We start from the raw sequence: 15609 nt of genomic DNA, 5'->3' as shown, positions 1-15609 counted from the left end.
ATTTCCTTTCCAGCAGGAGGTATATCCCTCTGCTTCTTCCTTCAGCTGCCTGTCCCCAGGAAGGCGGGTTTCACTGAGGGTGACAATGTCAATTTGGAGTCTTGGCAGTTCACATACTACGATTGCAATTCTTGTCTCAGTACAGTCACTCTTGAGATTATTCATGAGTGTTCTAACATTCCAAGTTGCAAAATTTAAAGTTTTCTTTCTTTGACCATGAAGATTGTGATTCAGTAGGGTGTGGTTACCCAGCCAGGAGAAAGCGGGACAATCTATTGTTGGGGCACTTTTTCTAGCCCCCTCCCACTTTGGGGTGAGCACAGGGTATCATGAAGAGGACTGCTCAGTCAAAGATCCTACTGCCCAAAGAAACCTCTGCCCCAGCACAGGTTCCAACAACCTTCATGCATCTGTTGCCTGGGTGCAGATTCTTGACAGAGGGTCTCCCAGGTTCAGAGCACGGCCCCCAATTCCAATTCTCCATCAAAGGACTTGGAAAATGGAAGCCTATGTGTGAATTTGTTCAACATGCAGACCTTGGGGCACTGTCATTTTCCACATGATTTTGATGGTTTTGTGGTCAGATTATCGGTGACATGTCGAACCACGATGACCGAGAACTTCTTCCACCTTTGCAGTCAGTGAGATGAACAACCTTCCTTCGTCTATTTGCCATTGAGGACTTTGTGGACTGCATTTTGTCTGGCACATCCCCCACCTCCCGACATTGCCACCATGGGCAGCCCTAACAGGAGCAAGTAGTTCCCGACGGCATCGCACCAGGAATCATCGGAATGCACAAGCCTCTCCACCACATCAAGCTTGTGATCCACGGATTGTGATTATATTATTCACCTACACTCTGGTGTACAGAGCACAATTTTAAAATTTGTGGATGACACAAAACTTGGAAACACTGTGAACTGTGAGAAGGATAGTGTTAAACTTCAAGTGAACTTAGGCAGGCTGCTAGCATGGCCAGGCATTTGACAGGTGAAACTGAATGCACAGAAGCATGAAGTGATTCATTTTAGTAGGTAAAAATAGAGAGGCAATACAAAATAAAGGGTACAATTCTAACAAAAGAGGGTGCAAGAGTGGAGGGACTTTGGGGTTTGTGTGCACAGATCATTGAAGGTGCCAGTGCAGATTGAGAAAGTGGTTAATAAAGCATATGGGCTCCTTGGCTTTATAAATAGGGGCATTGAGTGTAAAAACAAGCAAGTTATGATGAACCTGTATAAAACCCGGCTTCAGCCTCAACTGGAGTATTGGGTCCAATTCTGGTCACCACACGTTAGGAAAGATGTGAAGACATTAGAGAAGCTGCAGGAAAGATTCACAAGCATGATTCCAGGAATGAGGAACTTCAGCCATGTGTGTAGATTGGAGAATCTGTCACGTTCTGCTTGGAGAAGAGAAGATTAAGAGGAGATTTGATAAATGGTGTCATGAGGGGTCAAGACAGAGAAGATAGAGATTAAACTGTTGGCAGAAGGATTGAGAACTGGAGGACACTGATTTAAGGTAAAAGAAGCAACAGCAACATGAGGTAAAGATGTTTTACACCGTCAGTGTTTATGATCTGCAATGCTCTACCTTGAGGGTGTAGTGAAAGCATATTCAATTGAGACTTTCAAAGGGAATTGTATAATTACTTGTAGTGAAAATGCAGTGGAGTGGGACTAGGTGAGTTGCTCTTGTACAGTGTAGGCATAAAAAAGGTGGGCCGAATAGCATCTTTCTGTGCTGTAATCATTCTATGGTTCCATGTAATCATGCAGATTGATATCTGATGTCCTAACAGTTGTCATGCTGCCATCATTCTCTGGCACGCCAGTTGCATTTGAATGACCACAGGGTGGTTACTGGGCGACAAGTGCTATTTGATGATGATAGGCTGATGATTCCAGTGTGCAACCCATGGACACATGTACTGCATGTATAGTATGAAAGCCATGCTGCCAACTGGAATGTGATCATGCATGCTGTTGATACGCTGAATCAATACTTCTGCTTCCTGGCCTGCTCTTCATAAGAGTAGACCTCAAGGTTTGTGGTGCCCTGCTGTGTGCTGCAGGAACTCAGCATCATGAAGGGGCCGCACACATCATTCACTTTATGGTGGGCAGCTGAGGAGTATGAGAAAGAGGAGGAGCAAGAAGACGAAGAGGAATAAAGAGGAAGGGAGGAGGGTTCTTTTGATCCACATGAAAAAGTGAGAGCAGGTTCCATAGGAAATTTCAAAAGGCAATTGAACATATATTTGAAGGGGATTGATTGTGAGGGTTATGAGAAAAAAGCTGTGGGACTAAATTGAACAACTCTTTCAGAGAGCTAGCATGGGCACAAAGAGCCAAATTGCCTCCACCTGTGATGTAAGATTCAACGATTCTAAGAGAAATTAAATCTGAAAGACTTTTCCTTGTTATGGGTTTGTGGGATCCAGTGGCTGCTGCCTAATTGCTTCCCACACAGCCATAGAGATGGCCACAAAAATTGAAAATGTAATTGGTAACTTGAAATGTAACTTGAAATTCTCTGCTGGTAGATATCTCTTAAATGGAGATGCTAGAATGCTAGGGTTGGCTCTCCTTAGAGCAGAGAAAGTCCAGGAGAGATTTTAATAAAGGTGTTCAAAACCACGAAGCCTTTCGATAGAGTAAATAAAGATAAACTGTTTCCAGTGGCAGGAGGGTTGGGCAATCAGATGACACAGATTTAAGGTAATTGGCAAAAGAACCGTGTGGAGATGAGGAGAATATATTTTTACACAGAAAATTGTCAAGAACACACTACCTGAAAGGTTGGTGGAAGCAGATTCAATCATAACTTTCAAAAGGGAACTAGATAATAGAGTCATGGTTCAGTTGTAACAGTCTTGCCTCTGAGACGGAGGTTGTGAGTTTAAGTCCTGCTACAGCGCTTGAGCCCAACAATCCAGGCTGATACTCCACTGCACTACTGAGGGAGTGCTGCATTGTTGGAGATGCCGTCTTTCACATGAGATTTTAAACCAAAGTTCTGTTTGCCCTTTGAGGCAGCCATTAAAAAATCCCACAGTGCTATTTTGAAGAAGAGCAGGAGAATTACTCCCAGTGCCCTGGCCAATATTTATCCCACAACCAATGTCACAAAAACACTGCTCAAGACTGAGATGAGGAGAAATGTTTACGCTCAATGGATCATTGGTATATGGAATTCTCTTCCCCAGAGAGCAATGGAGGCTGAATCAATGAATTTATTCAAGGAAGAGATAAACAGATTTTTGATAGACAAGGGGTCAAGAGTTATGGGGGCAGACAGCAAAGAGAAGTTGAGAGCACAACCTGATCAGCCATCGTCTTATTGAATGGCGGAGCAGGTTCCAATGGCTGAATGTATTATCCCTGCTCCTAAGTCCAATGTTCCTGTTTTCCTATTTGTTCCAATCCTGTCATTTTCAATCACATTGTTGCTTGTGGGAACTTGCTGTGCACAAACTGTCCACTGTGTTTCCTACATTACAACAGTGACTACACTACAAAAATACTTCATTTGAAGTGAAGCCCTTTGGGACATGGGCTGTGGAAGGCACTATATAAATACAAGTGTTTCTTTCCTTGGAAGCAGAAGAATTTACAAGGTTGTGGGGCAATAACAGGGAAGTAGAAATATTGGGTTGGCACAGAAATTGGATTTGCATGATTATGAAATTGGTTTACTTAATGGACAATGTCATGGACACAATTTTTGAGAAATTCTCAGCTTCAATTCCATGGAATGAAAAATGAGACAGCATCTACCTTTCCATATATGCCCTAAATTTGCCTTTTATTATCCTGGACATGTCTCTGAAGCTATTGTCTCAGGCATTCTTTACCCCTCCCACTCAATATCTTAACACGACAGAAAATTTCCCTTCCAATCCAAACACAAATCAATTAAGAAAAACAGTAGTAAAGTTATGTATATTTATTCTGATGACACATATGTGAGAAAAACAATACCATATTTGTCAAGAATAATCTAGAAATCTCTCATGCGCCTGAAAGATCCGATAGTTGAGTTGTAGCCGCCCCAGTCACTGAATCTCCTGTATTCACCGGGTCTCATGAAGTACTGTTGGCCTCTGTAGTTGGGATGTTCATAGAAGATCCAGTAACCATCCATCACATGGCAGGAGTGAATGTCACGATAATGGAAATGATTGTAGACAGATGGACAGTCATCCATGAATTCCATCATCTGTCCTCCAAAGTCAGGTCTCTCATAAATCCTCATTCTGTAGTTTCCACCTTGGTACTATAATAGAAATAAAGCCATATTTGTGACGATAGCATTAATTATACATTTGAAATAGGTTATAAAAATGTAGCTGGTAGATTAAGAGGGCATATCTGAAGGATTATCTCAGTAACAATAAGAATAAAGCTGAGACAATTTAATAGCATGAACAGGACTTTTGGATTATATCCTCACCTGATTAACAGTGTGCAATGTTTGTGTAATTTTTAACAGGTAAAACAGTTAAAGAACATTTGAAATAGGAGCAGAAGTAGGCCATTCGACCTCTCAAACCTCTTTGCCATTCAATAGTATCATGGTTGATCAGTTTGTGTTTCGAGTTCTACATTCCCATCTACCCCCAACAACCTATGACTCCCTTGCCTAACAAGAATCTATCTACCTCTGCCTAAAAATATTCAGTGCCCCCAATTCCACTGCCTTCTATACTGGTCACACCAAATGTAAGGCCCACAAGGATATCTCCTATTATGAGTAAAAGCGTAGCTTATCTTTTTTCTTCAGATTAATATCTCTTGTCCTTCTATGTGGGTGATGCGCGAATGCAAGTCCACACTATGTGACTATCTTGATTGCTTGGGCTTTTTGTGGCATCAGTATATTATGAGTTATAACAGCTTTCTGCTAAGCATTAATGCATTGTGTAAGTGGACTTAAGGTTAGGATATCTCCACAGATAATGGAGTGATGGAATGGGACCAATTCACTCATCAATGTCTGTGATGGTCTGAAATACATTAACCTATTCATCTGTTTTTATGGAGAATGGGATGAGTTAACTAGGGCAATGTAACCAAGGGAATAAAATGATCAGAAGAGTTTGAGTGTAGCAATATGCATTTTGTTGGACTCATGTTGTTACCCTGACGTCACTTTTATGTATCTTTGATGCAATATGAAGTGGGACTGAGAGTCTCTATGCTGCACTCGCTGAAATCGAGTCATCTGATATTTCATTACAAAACTAGCCTTATATTGTAACAAAACAGGTTAGAACAAGAAAATAGTCCACCAAGTAACATTAATAATTTACATCAATGAGTCCTATCTAACAGCTTCTCAGTCTAAAACGACATTCTAATCCCACAATTCAATAACACCCACTTCTGATCAGAAGAATGTGTGTTTAATATGAACATGTCTAGTTGGGGTTGTGCAGAATATTTGAATTGATCCACTTAGTGCGTCAATGTTGGTGTTAAGATTATTATCAAAAATAGAAAATATTCTGTTGCTGCATTTAAGGGGAAACTAGGTAAGTGCAGGAGGGTAAAATTAATACAAGGATATGCTCATCATGTTTGACATAGAGAGATGGGAGAATATTCGCATGGGACAAGAACACAACTGCATTGACTGAATAGATTGTTGGGCTGAATGGCCTGTTTCTGTCCTATAAATTCTATGTAAATATTTTATCCAGTCATTGTCAAATGCAAGTAGTCTCTAACTGGTAGTATTTACGAGGAAGAAACTCATCTGGTCCCATTTCTTTCCCAGACTTGGAAGCAGACAAGTTTCAACATACGGGCCAACATGAAGCAGCAGCAGCAGCACTCATTAACATTTGATGCACAAACACCGTCTGCAGGCAGTTTGCACTTTTGAAGGGCACAGGAGTGGATCAGAGTGGGTACTGGAGATGGGGTGTGGTATGGAGTGGTTGGAGAGGTTGTGATCACAATGAATGTGGAGTGAGTCAAGCACCTCTACTCTCCTTAGGCAAAGAGGAAGGCTTTTTGGAAAAACGATTTCTTGGCGTTTTCTGTAGCCATGTAAGAATCCATGGCAATCAAACTTCTCTGAGGGCACCTAAAACCAGGTCTTAGGCTCCTCGTTTGTGTTTTAAGTAACCTAACCCCTGTTTTAGATGGCCATCAGCAATGCCTGAATACTTACTTGACCCGATTTCAAGGACCAACGAGTTCCAATTTCTGTCAATGCACATTTATACCCTTAAGAACTCAGCTGTATATCTTTACTGTTATTACAAATGTAAAGAATGAAAAACAGGATAACATCTCCAAACTGAGGTGCTTTGCTGAATGAACATTTCCCAGACCTCGATCTGAGTAGAATGTGCAAACAGACAACTTACATATGGGTAGGAGCGACATGACCCGATGCTGTCATTGAATCCCATCCAGCACTGGTAGTCAGTATATTCTCCCCTGCTCAGAACATACTGGTATCCCATGTAATTGGGTCTCTCATACATCACCCACCAGTCATCCTCAACACGGATGGAGTTGCAGCGGCTGAAGTAAGGGGACAGGTCAGCACAGTCACTACTGCACTCATAGTGCCGACCCCGGAAGTTCCTGTCCTCGTAAAAGATAATCCGTGGAAAGAGACAAGATAAGTGAATAAGCTTGAAAATCTAGAGATAGGAATAAAGAACTTTAGCATCTTGTACAAAATCAGACTAGTCCTTGCCTTTCCCATTTTGAGCTCACAGTTAGGTGAGTAACTGATCTAACATAGCAACGAGTTCGACACCGTGGTATATATATGCTGTACAAAATGACCACTCTACTCAACTCCTGTTATTCAAATGATTTGGTGCTGAACATCAGCAAAAAGAGAACAAAAGACATCACTTGAAATGTTGCTGGATATGTCACTGATTCTTTTCACCTTGCTTTCACTTCATTTTATTTGACATGTGAAAACAAAGAGGGAGGCCTGAATTTCATGCTTAGTGTGCGCGCTAAGTCCACGGAAGCATATGTGTAATCCGCTCCGGGACGCAGTCGCATTGCAAACGTGATTTCACGCTGGATGGCCAGTTAGTTCGCCCAGCACGAAACACATCTTTTGGCCATCCCACCTGTGGAGCTCTGATGTGTTTGATTCTGAGTGCCAACTGTCAATGATGCCGGAGCTGGCCAAGTGGATGGGCCCTGGCTGCTTGGGCTGAGTGTCTTGTGGGTCAGATGTGCCCTGTTCCTCGGGTGGGGTTAGCCAGGCTGCAATGGCACTGCAGGTAGAGTGTGGACTAATCAATGCTCCTCTGTCCTTTCAGTAGAAGAGGAACCAAAACAACATAGGGAGGTCAAGGACAGGCTGAGACCCCAAATCTCCCAATCTTGACGAGGTACAAATTGGATGCATTGGAGCTGGAGAGCCGCCACCCACCTAGGTCGGCCGGTCATGAAGAGGTGGGGGTCTCTGACGAAGGTAAGAGTGCAGTGCACAAAGGGGAGAGTGTCGGATTGTGCAAATATTCTTGTGTAGTGTCATCATTAATGGGAGCCTCAAACCTGGAGTCCCCTTTGTTCATTGAAAGGCAATGGCACCACAATGCAGATCTCCAATGTCTCACCAGGGCACCTGGTGTGCACAGTGGTAGTGTGATGACTTAAACTAATGACGTGTCATTGTTCTCCCTTAGATTCGCCAGTATGCACTTGATTGCAAGACCCCAAAGAGCCACCCTTGACACTAGAGGATCACGGGGCCTCAGATGCACCTGCATCACACCCACTCTTTGAACTAGGCTCCAGCGCAGATACCAGCACCTTGGTGGGCATTAGATCGTCGTCTAGAATTTCGATGCACAGCGGTGAGGGCACTTCAGACTCATTTAAGGAGCAGGCAGAGGCAGAGAGTGCCCAGTGTGCCGGCGGTCAGAGGAGTATGCAGAGCAGGACCATGCTGAACTGAAGGCAGGTGAGGAGCCTCCGGAGTTGTCCATCGGATGGCAGATGCTGGATGTTCAGCGGGATCTGTGGGAGGATCTGGCGGAGATCCATGAGGGCATGTGTGCCATGTCTTTGTTGTGGAGGGGTCCATGTGGAACATAAGCACTGCATTGACCCTCATGGCCGAGCGCACTGGCTCCTCCATTGAGAGAGTGGCGACTCCAGGGACAGATTCAGGGGTTCTTGGGGTAGCGCTTGACCTGCAAGCCCTCACACAGGCCATGACCTCAGGTGGTCAGTACCAGTGTGGGAGATGGATGAGGCAACCAGTGTCCTAGCTAGGTGCCCGTCCATCAATGGTGAGCAGGGAGGTCCAGAGTGACCTCATGTTGGCACACGAATTGCTTGTTGTCTCTGTGGCCTTCACCTAGGGCACTCTGGATGACGTCAGCAGCTCCTCCTTCCCTCTGCCAATGACCGTGGCATCTGATGAGGCTGCAATGACTGGGGAAATGCCCGGTCCCTCCCAGGCAGGGCCAGCACAGGCTCCACTGGCCAGAGGATGACCGCCAAGGTCATCAAGTCCAACAGGATAGCACAGTCAGCAGGTTGTCTCCAATGCTGCTGCTGGTGAGGCGGGGTGGGGGGGCCAGTGAGACACAGCACTCACAAACCCAAGTGTATGGCAACATGAGCGCAAAAGAGCCTGGTCACAGGCGATCTGTTCTGCCATGTTTTGTTAATATGTTTACTAGTGTGGCCATTAACACCTTATATAGTTCTGTTCATTTGATGTGATTGTCAAAATGATATAAATTTTGCTTTTGTCTTAATGGCCTGAGTATGGTTCACATGTTTTGTAGGTGCAGGGTATCTAATGCTGAGCCTGGCTGGCCTCGTCCGTTCGGAAATGAATAAATCTCATTACCCACCTGAACAGAGCGTCTGTCACCAGCTTGATGCAACCATGGTCAGCTGATTGGGACACCCCGCAAGGATCCCCCACTGAACCCTGGAAACAGCCGAAGGCATAGAGGTTGAGGGCCACTGTGACCTTCAGAGCCAAAACCAGAAAATTCTGGAAAAACTCAGCAGGTCTAGCAGAACCTGTGAAGAGAGAAACAGAATTAACGTTTCGAGTCCATATGACCCTTCTTCAGAACCACTGGCATGTGGTGTCCACCCACTCAGTTGGAGGTGAACTCAAGCCCAATCATCTGATAAATGGAGGTCACAGTCTCCCTGAAGAGGTGGACCCTCCTTCAGCATTGCACCTCCGACATGTTGAGGTAGCTGTATTGCTGCCTGTTATCCCTGGCAGCAGGATAGTGACGTTTTCTGCTGGCCCTGTGCCCCTTGTGCCTGTGCCTCTCCTTCCATCGGTCACTTGTCTGGAATTAGCACAGGGACACCTGGCCTCCTCTCCCTTCTGCCCCTCTATTCCTCCTAAGAGGAGGTGCCTTCAGCGGAGAGCACAATCTCCATTACCAGGGTAACAGAAGGATGTCTGACACTTGGAAGGGTCCACATGGTCAAAATCCTCCGGGGGCCTTGGATATACCAATGGGTCCTGAAATGATGCCGAGAAATGCTAAGAATGAAGCACAGAACAGATATGAAGCAAACTATCTCCTAAACTCCTCACTACTCACAATGGTAACACTGTTCACCATTTTTATCCTGCCCTTGGATGAGGTTTTGCAAAATGTGGGCTGCCTGCCTGCCCATTTTGCACATGTGATGAACATGAAATTGCGCGGGCAACATTAAATCAAGTACAATTGGCTTTTTCATGGTATTAAGTGGCACTTTAATTGTTGGCGGGCGTGGGTTTGACACCCACACAGGCCTGCAGACCTGAGGATTGCTTGTGGACGAGACGATGTTGGGCCACTCACCCAACGTCGTCTCGTGCTATTTCACGTCTATTCGGGTTGGGCACACACCCGCCCACGAGGCGCAAAATTCTACCTGGAGCATCCATTGTGCTTTCTACATTCAAACTGTTTACAATTAGCAATGGTTGTAAAATCCATTTTCAAGAACTTATTTCCAAAGTATAGCCAGCTAGCTCAGTTTCTAAATTAACCCAAAGGGAAGAAACAAAGTCTGCTTCAGCTGCTTTGCTCATTGACATAACCACTGCCGACTACAATACAACTGTAAATGGATTTGTTGCTCTATTTGAATCCAGTTAAACTAAGGTTAACATCAATGTGATGATGTAGGTGAATGAAGATTTTGGTAGGCAATGTGCAGGGATACCAGTTACTATTTTTGTACTTTAAGACTCCATCTCTTCTTTTATTTTCTATTGTTCATTGATTTCATTGATAAAGTATCACGTAACAAACTTGTCAGCAAATCTTATTGCCATGGAAAGAAAGGGACATTGGCAGCATGGACATAAAGTTGGCTGAGTGTTAGGAAACAGAGTGTTGGTTATCTTGTTTTTTTGGTTTCAATGTTGCACATAAGCTGTTGATGTTGTAGCTGACTTTATTGATAACACATTTTCCTAACATAAATACATATATCTGCAGTAACTGAATTCAATCAAGACAGGCCCCAACATGTGATATTTGACCTTCAAACCCCAGGTCAGGTGACTCCCTATCTAGTATAGGGTACCGTATAGTATCTAATATTGGAGTCCATTACCACAATCAACTATTATCATGACATTTCCCTTTTTTAAAAAACAACTTTTATACAACTCAAGTACACAAAGTCTCTTATCTAGTCTTTCTCACTCTGTTATGATCAGTCTGTTTTGTATTTTGTATTTTACTGATCTCTGTATATCAGTTTTTTCACAATTCTTCCACTGGATGTTCTGAATGGTGACAGAGGTGATTTTGAAGGACAAGGGGCTTGTCCAGCTCTGTGTTACTATCACCCCTTTGAAAGCTTTCAGGACTTCCAGGCTTTGTCTGGTTATCTTCACCTAGTCTTTCTGGTTCAGACCAGGGTTGCGTTTCATTTGTTTCCTGTAGGAATTTCCAGTTTCTCCTGTACTGTTGTCCATTTGGAGTCTGCACTGTGTAAGATTTTGGCTCCCCTGTGATTCTGGTGACAACAGCAGGATTCCAGATCCTTTCATGCTGAATCCTCACTGTCTCTCCCATGTTCAGGTCAGGCAGTGGTCAGGCAACCCAATCAAAGTACTGTTTCTGCTTCTGCTGTCTCAGTTTGAACAGGTCCTGCACGCTGTAGCTCACTGCCTGTGGAAATAACAGTAGGGGCGCAGTTGGAAGCTTAGCTCTTAGTCTTCTCCCCAACAGGAGCTGTGCTGGAGATAATCCAATGCCCTCTAACAGAGTATTCCTGAAATCCAGCAGAGACAGGTAGGGGTCTCTTTTGTCCACCTTTGCCTTCTTCAACAGGTGTTTTAAGGCCTGCACAGTACGTTCTGCCATTCCGTTGGATTGTGGATATTTGGGATTTGACGTAGTGTGGCAAAACTGCCAGTCTTGTGCAAATTTGCAAAACTTAGTACCTGAGAATTGTGGACCTTTACCTGAGATGAGCACTTCAGGTTTGCGGTTGGCGAGAAAAAATTTGATTTTAAATGATTTATTACTGTGATGCTCTTACTATCATTTCTCAGCAGCACAGACTCAAAAAACTTTGAGTAGTAATCTACTGCTAGTAGGTACTCACTGTTGTCAAATCTTAACAAGTCCACTCCAATTTTCTGTCAGAGCCTCTCTGGAACAATGTGTTGAAGTGATTTTTTTTTTTGTTGCGACTTACTGTACTTTTGGCACACAGCTCATGCATTCACCATTTCCCCAATTTGTACTCCCATTCCAGGCCAATACATTACATCTCGAGCGCTTCTCCTGCGTGTTTCTATGCCGAGGTGACTTTCATGGATGCGCTGCAGCACTTCTTTCCTCAGTATTGCATGAATTATGATCTTTTCTCCCTTGTAAAGTATTCCTTCTGCTACATGACGTTCCTCACGAAAGTTCCATTTCTCTTGTGCAGCAGAAGAGGCTGCGCTCCGATGTGTGGGACAGCCAGTTTGCACAATCTGCTGCAGTTTTCTCAGGGTGGCATCGTTCTTGGTCGCTTCCCTGATCTCATCCAGTTTGGTTATAACCACAGGTAAGTTCATTGTCAGCATGTGAACCTGTGCTTCTGCCTATTTATCCTCTTCCTCCATGATGGGTAAGTATGCACATGACAGAGGGTCTGCGATGTACATTTCCTTGCCAATTTTGTATTTAACTCTGATCTGGTGCTTCTGCAGAGGCATTAGTAATCTTTGGATTCTTGGTGGTACACAGTTCAGGGGCTTTTTAGGTATAGCTTCCAAAGGCTTCTGATCAGGCTCTGCCTCCACGTCTTTGCCATAATCAAACTGGTGGAAACATTCTAGACCAAACACAATTGCTTGCGTTTTTTTTCTCTATTTGGGCATACTGCTGCTGAGCGTTTTCTTCATACTGGTAAAAGCTTCCTGGTGACTTTGTTCCCTGAGCCATTCCACATCGTTTTGTAGAAATTCTCTGACAGATGCTGTCAGGTCTGACATGTTTGGAATGAATTTCCCAAGATAGGTCACCATTCCCAAAAACCTCTCCAAATCTTTCTTACATTCTGGGGGTGGCATGTTCACAACAGCTTTGATTTTACTTGGGTCTGGCTTCAGCCCGCACTTGTTAGCACTTGTCCCAAATACTTGATTTCATTAAGACTTATTTTGTGCTTTTCCTCCCTCAACTTGAAGTTCCTTTCTCTAGCTCTGCCCAGCACCTGCCTCAGTCTGTGGTCGTGTTAAGGCTCCCCAGACCAGCATATCATCAGTATAGTTTTCCACGTCCTCTAACCCTTCAAGCAGCTGCTTCACTGTTCTGTGGAACACCCCCAGAGCTGAATTAATATCAAAAGTTAAGCATAAAAACCTGTATCGCCCATATGTTGGGTTGAAGGTACAGAGATAGGAGCTGCATTCATCCAGCTTGGCCTGGCAGAAGCCTGAATTCGCATCCAGGACTGAATAGTATTTAGCATCGGCTAGCTTACGCGTGATCTCTTCTACGGTGGGCAGCTGGTAATGCTCTCTTTGTGCTTCCTGGTTTAGGTCTCAGGGATCCAAACAGAGTCGCAGATTCCCATCTGATATTTCTACAATTACAATTGGATTAACGCATTTTGTCGGTTCTTTAATTGTCTTGATGATGTGAAGTTTCTCCATTCTGTCCAACTCTGCTTTCAGTCGGTTTCTCAGCATTACTGGTATTTTCCTGGGTGGGTATATTTTGGGTGTCACAGTTTCGTCAATCTTGATGGTGTGTTCTCCTTTTAGGAACCAATCCCCTGGAACACATCTTTTACTTGCTCACGATGTCATCAGTGGTGACAGTCATTACTTCCCTTATTAGTTTCAGATTTTCACAAGTTTGATTCCAAGAATGGGCTTTGCATCAGTTTTCACCACTATGAATGGAAGTGCTTGAGTTCACTTTAAGTGTGCACTTGCCTTCTACTGCAATTTTTTTACTTTTATAAGTAGACAGCTTCACTTCTGTTTTAGTTAGCTGTTTTTCTTTGCTTATCTTGCAATACAGGCTTATGGGAATGACATTTGCTTGTGCATCTATGTCAAGCTTGAAATTCATCATCATGTTGGCAATTTTTAAATCTATCTTCCATTTGTCTTCTTTGGAATTTGTTGTTACTGCACCCACGAAAAGTTCAGTTTCAGTTTCTGTGTCATCATCTGCAATCATGTGCACTTTGTTCAATTTACGGATCTTACACAAATGATGCAGTTTATCACAGTTTATGCTTTCCGTAGGCTGCACAACTACATGGTAAATGCTCTGTTCCGCATTGGCTACATTTAAATGTTTTAATAGCAGTTTTGTTCTTTTTACGTTCAGACTGCCTATTTGTTCTTTCCCGGGCTGATTCTGTTTAACTGCAACTAACCGCTTGACCGTGTGTAGCTTATCATCTTCTGTCATTTCTTTAATTTGGCATTTCATTGTCTCTGCCGCTCTGCAGATATTTATGGCTTTCTGCAGCCTGAGATCAACTTCTCTCAAAAGCCGTTCTCTTAGAAAGCCATTCGCGATTCCGCAAATTATTCTATCTTGGAATAATGATTCTTAAAGTTCTCCAAAATCACCTGATTTAGCTCATTTTCTCAGCTCAGTTACATACTGACTAATGTTGTCCCTGCCTTGCGTGCACGTAAAAAAAATTGGTATCTTTCATATGTGGTTTTTTTTAGGGCTGCAGTAGACTTCAAATTTTTCCATTATTTCTTTCAAGTCATTTTATTTCTCATCACTTTCAAACGTGAATGTGTTATGGACTTCTAGGACTGCGTGAAGAATGATGTAACATTGTACCTGAGGGCTTTTTTTTATCACTGCCCGTCGGTGTGAGGTACAGCTCAAATTGCTACCAGAAACTCCTCCAGTTTTTGTCGAGATTTCCATCCAAACTAAGATCTGTCAGTGGTTTCAGAATCTCCATTGTTGCATTTAGCTTACTACTGACACCATGGGCAGAATTTCGCCTTTGTCGGGCGGGTTTGGCAGGGGCAGTCAGGAAGCCAACCAATTGGCAGGCCAATTAAGGCCCGCCCAGCGTGAAACGCGAGTGGCAGCACTCAGCACTGCTTCTGCGGGTGGGAGGGAGGAGGGTGAGCAAGGCGTGCGAAAAGTTTGTGCATTCGCGCGAGTGAGTGCTTGATAATCTCCCTGAGGCACAGAGCTGCCTCAGGGAAATGAGGTTAAAAAAAAAATAAAGAAATTAAAAATGTTATAAAACATGTCACCTCATGTGACTCACATGAGCAGGGACATGTTATTAATTAAGTTCTAAAATTTTTATTTTATTTTTATTTGCTTTAGGAAACATCATCCCACCCGTGGATGAGGTTCCTAAAAAGTGCAAAGGCCGCTTGGCCTTTTTGCCTGCCCGCCAACCATAAGGTTGGATGGGCAGCAAAAAATTTCTATTCATTACCTTGTTAATGGCCTTACTAGGCCATTTAATTGTCAGAGGGCACACACCGGAGTCGGTGACTGAAATATCATGCAATTGCATGTTGACTTAGGGACGCTTGCCCGACTTCAACATGTGTCATTTTACGCTCAAGCGGGTTGGGCACACGCCCACCCGCCGAGGTAAACATTTTGCCACATGTCTTGTTTTTAGGTTTCAATAATGTACACCGGCTGTTGACATTGTAGCTGAGCAAACTTATTATTGATATCACATTTTCCTAACGTAAACACATATCTCTGCAGTATCTGAATTCAATGAAGACAGGCTCCAACATGTGCTATCTGACTTTCAAATCCCAGGACCAGAATTTTTGGGTTGGCGAGCGGGAGCGGCAGCAGGACCCACTTGCCGACCCGTAAAATGACGTGTGGTGATGACGGTCATGCGTCCCGATGTCACCACGCGACAGTCAGATCTTGAGTAAGGCCATTTGAACAGCAATTAAACTAATTAAATGAGCTGCCCATCCAACTTTAGGGTTGGTGGGCAGGCGATGAGCCCAGGCAGCCTTCGCATTTATAATGAAACCTCATCCACAAGCGGGGTGAGGTTTCATGAAGGTTTTTAAAGTTTAATAAAAATTTTAAATAAAATTCATTAAAATATCCACATCTTAAAAATGTTTTTTTAAATATTAAAATTTTCA

General features: G+C 43.6%; 1 pseudogene; it reads right to left on the bottom strand.

Annotated features, from left to right (window-relative positions):
- Window positions 1–3983: 3983 nt before the first annotated feature.
- LOC144686966 (gamma-crystallin S-1 pseudogene) lies at window positions 3984–13930 on the bottom strand (annotated as a pseudogene).
- Between the last annotated feature and the right edge of the window lie 1679 nt (window positions 13931–15609).

The sequence above is a fragment of the Cetorhinus maximus genome, chromosome 11 (genome assembly GCF_964194155.1).
Source record: "Cetorhinus maximus chromosome 11, sCetMax3.hap1.1, whole genome shotgun sequence".
Taxonomy (NCBI): domain Eukaryota; kingdom Metazoa; phylum Chordata; class Chondrichthyes; order Lamniformes; family Cetorhinidae; genus Cetorhinus; species Cetorhinus maximus.
The sequence above is the reverse complement of the archived record's forward strand: the minus strand, read 5'-3'. Positions and strand labels throughout refer to the sequence as shown.